Raw genomic sequence first — 4567 nt, 5'->3', positions numbered from 1 at the left:
TTCATCCCTTAACAGCTGGCTGGATCCAGTTAAGCCCAATGCTTTGTCTAATCATTGTTAGTTTATGCTTTTGAGAAGGTATTTTCATTCACGTAAGTAGATCTAAAATTAAACTGGTCTAGGTTTTATTAATATATGGGCTTCATTAAATTTGCATTCCTAAGTAACAAAAACGGTGCAAAATATCCCATTATGGCATAAAATGAGTTAGGCCTAGGCTTGCATGTGGAGACCCATTAGCCTAAACAGTTTGAATAAAAGTCCCAGGTGAAAACTACCAGAATAATATGCCCATACTCAACAGCTTTCTTCGGCGCGTTCTGGATCACTTTAATAGCGCCCATATAGCGCCGAGGAAAGCTGTTGACTCTGTCCAATAATATGATCGTTTTCAAAAGGGTTAATGACAAGATTCCCGACTTTTTACCAAGGCCTTTCAATGTTTTACCGCCCATTTAAATCCAAATAAAAATACATTAATTCAAGACGCTTGTTTCAGTCACAATGTAGTATTTTATTAGCCTTTAGAATTAATTTCGTTGAAAGACGTATTGAAGACGTCTTCCAAACGTATTGGTGACGTCTTCATTTATTTTCTGTAAAAATGCTTATAAATGTATACCAAGCCCTTAATCAGTTTACTACACGTGATATATGTGTATTTGATTATACAGGTCACGTGATATATGTGTATCTGATTATACAGTACACGTGTAAATCTGCAACAAATGCAGGAAGTTCAAAGCTCTTAATCAGTTTACTACACGTGATATATGTGTATCTGATCATACAGTACAGGTGTAAATCTGCAACAAATGCAGGAAGTTCAAAGCTCTTAATCAGTTTACTACACGTGATATATGTGTATCTGATCATACAGTACAGGTGTAAATCTGCAACAAATGCAGGAAGTTCAAAGCTCTTAATCAGTTTACTACACGTGATATATGTGTATCTGATTATACAGTACACGTGTAAATCTGCAACAACTGCAGGAAGTTCAATGCCGTTCATGCTGTGGCGACGTCTGCCACAGGTTTTTCAAACATTTGCGAGACGGCTCCAGCACGTCTCCAACGTTCCGAACACGTCTCCAGTGTTAATAAGCCATGCTCATTATGGCGGGGAAATGGGTGGTGGAAATTACACTTTTCATATCAAGATTTCGAGCGACAGACAGGAGAACAATGTGTCATTCATCGTTATGGACGTTCTATCCTCACTCGGACGTAATCCTCACTCATAAAATATACTTATCACTTCATACTTACTCAGTTGTGGCTGAAATCCCCACCAACAAAATGTCTTTCCACAAACAAACTTTCCCTGAAGATGGCGACTGCAATACCCGGATGTAAGTCATGTGATACCGTAATATATCGAAAGACGTATTGAAGACGTCTTCCAAACGTATTGGTGACGTCTTCAATTTCTCCTCCCATTTCTCCATTAAGTGTTCAAGTGGTCTTGTATCAAGACGTTTTGCAGACGTGTTGTAAACGTCGGCCTTTTGTATTGAAGACGTCTTCCAAACGTATTGGTGACGTCTTTAATTTCTTCTCCCATTTCTCCATTAGTTGTTCAAGTGGTCTTTGTACCAAGACGTTTTGCAGACGTGTTGTAAACGTCGGCTTTTTGTGAAACGTCTCTAAGACGTGTCGCAGACGTCTTGCAAACCAACACGCATATAAGACGTCCCCGTCACCAAGACCAGTGGTTCACTGGGAAGTTCGCCTATTGCATAAATAATCTCGCCCGATATTTTTAGAATTTGTATGCTCCCGAATAACGCTATAAAAGGTGAAGTGTAATTGGTCGATATTTAAATTGTTATTTATAGATGAAATGTCACCTGGACATGGGGTTCCACGCAATGCCGTTAGATCTACTGGTGAGACCAGTAGAGCTAATTTTAATCAGATTGGTGTAAATGCCACCCATAATACACCCGCGTGCAAATTACTACGATAACTCAAAACTAATTGTGTTTTTAAACGAGCTACTCTCGGCCTACTAAAATGGAAACCTATATGTAGCTCTCTACCTTTCACATTTGAACGACCATCAAAATTGCGCCAAACTTCCTTGACTAAAATGCGCACCATTTCTCTTTGGCTTAATCCTAAGGGACATTCCAAATTACATAGCACCATATCACCTCCCGCCTGTTACCAACCTCGATTGGACTGCTGGTGCTCCCTTGCACCTGCCAGTGCAGGCGGTCCCTCCTTCACCCTCATCCTTTCCTGTCCAAGACAGGCGTGCGCTACAACAGCTTGCTCTGAATGTGCACGTTAACTCCTTTGGTATTGGTATTGGTATTGTGTTTTAACAGATTGTGAACATTTTGCAAATCGCCGCAACAACATGTTTGCACGTACACAAAGGGCTCTATACTGTCGTTTAATGTCTTTATCGTCTTTCATGTTTTTTGCATATATTATGACCTAGATATTTATAGTTGTCAACAAATTTCAGTACATCACCACACAAATATATCGAAGGCACATTGATCAACTTCAGAGTTTCTGGTTCAATACGCATACCAACAGTTTTCATTGTATACATGTATATTATATATAATATCATAATCTTCTGCACATTTCTCGCAAATCGTTAACATTAATGCAGAAATAGATGGGCAAAGAAGTGACATATTATCAGCAAAACTGAAGTTATTTAAAAACACCCCACCAACATTACACCCAACTGCACATTTCAACCACTGTAGGTTAAGGTCATCAGTATATATATATATATATATATATATATATATATATATATATATATGTGGCAATATCGAGATTTATTTGTATATAATGGTATTTTATAACGTTTGTAATGTTTCTAGTAACTAATTAAATTATTGTTATTTACAGGCAATCATTGTATGTTATGTTTTAATGTTTACTATACCGTGTGTCAGTTACCGGCCAGGTGTTACAACCTTAGTTACACACACTTAGTATGTACATGACTGTGTTGTTATATGTGTATAATTTTATGACGTTGTAGTGTACATGAATGTGTCAAACATTAGTAGTGAATGTGTTAGTAAAGTATGAATTGTATAATTGTATTAAGGATTAACATATGGTGTTACGTCATGTGTATTGTGAATGTGTTGTTTGGTAAGAATCATGTATTAGTAATATATGATTCGATAGATATGTTTAACTATCTACGACAGTCTAGGAAATGTCACGTGTCGTATATATGTATTTCTGATCGTAATGTCATGTACTCATGTATTCTTGTTGTATTTTAATTTATTGTTTTGATTGTTTCAGGGTTTTAAAATACATTGTGTACGTTAAATAAAGTGCCATTGTCTTGAACCTGCAGCTATTTGTCGTCTTTTGGGGAACAAACCTAATGCTGTTAGGCCAGTATTTTTACATTTTTAGGTTTACGAACAAGAACTTTTGTGCACAAAGGTAGGAGGAAGGACCCCCCCCCCCAAAAAAAAAAACCCCAAAAAACAAACAAAAACAAACAAACAACAACACCCTGTTTGGGGTATATCAGTAGGGGTGATTTTTTCTCTCACTGTTACCTTACGAAATGCGCCACAATAGACTAGAATGGTAACTTTTTTTCTTTCTTTAGAGCTATTTGTGGAAGTCGGCGGCAAAAAAATAAATAATAAAAGTGAAAAATACGACTTTTTAATTTTTATTTGAGCAAAATTTACGTCGGCGGGTTCGTAAACCGAATAATAAAAAATACTGGCCTTATATATACTAGCGACCAACGGGCGTTCGAACGTAGTTCTCGCCCGTATAGTCGCGTCGTAACCTCCTCCTTGAAGAAAATTGTCTTAAGAAAATTGTCTTAAGATTTATGTCTTCAAGAAAAGAAAGTTGTCTTAAGAAACTTGTCTTAGAAAGTTGTCTTAGAAAGAACTCATAACCTAACCCGACCAGAGAGTTTTAAGTTTTAAAACTTAGTCTATCTCATTAAGACATGCGAGTCTTCTCACCTTGTCTTGTTCCTCACTGTATTGTTCCTTACTGTCGTGTTCTTCGTTGAGGTGTTCCAAGATTGGAGGTTCCTTACAAACGTATTGTTCGAAGTGTTCCTTATAGTCGGTTCCATTCATAATGGGAGACAACTCTTGCCGACTTAGATTGATGCAGAGTTAATTCCCTTTGCTACCATGCACAAACAACATAACAAGATTGAGGCATTTTCAAAGAATCTTTTTATTGCGATAGGAAAGACGAATTAACAAACAGTCACTCCAACATTCTTAATAACAGGCTGCACAATGTACATATCATCAATCTTAAGATATAAATTCCAAGTAATATTTCTAAATCGAAATCTTCCCCAGCATTTGAAATCATCAAACACAAAATAAGTAAAATTCGGCAGGCATAACACGTTATATAAAGGTACATCATCAAAGAAACGATATGGTATAAAGTAGTCTTCGAATATAACCAAAGGGTCTGTATCATTGTATGTTTCTTTACAAATGTCCAAGATACAATATTCAATATCAGTAATGAAAGACAAATCTTTTATGTTCAGTCACTCATACGTACTTTCTTCGTGGTAATAT

Source organism: Gigantopelta aegis, chromosome 9, assembly GCF_016097555.1.
Source record: "Gigantopelta aegis isolate Gae_Host chromosome 9, Gae_host_genome, whole genome shotgun sequence".
NCBI lineage: Eukaryota > Metazoa > Mollusca > Gastropoda > Neomphalida > Peltospiridae > Gigantopelta > Gigantopelta aegis.
The sequence above is the reverse complement of the archived record's forward strand: the minus strand, read 5'-3'. Positions refer to the sequence as shown.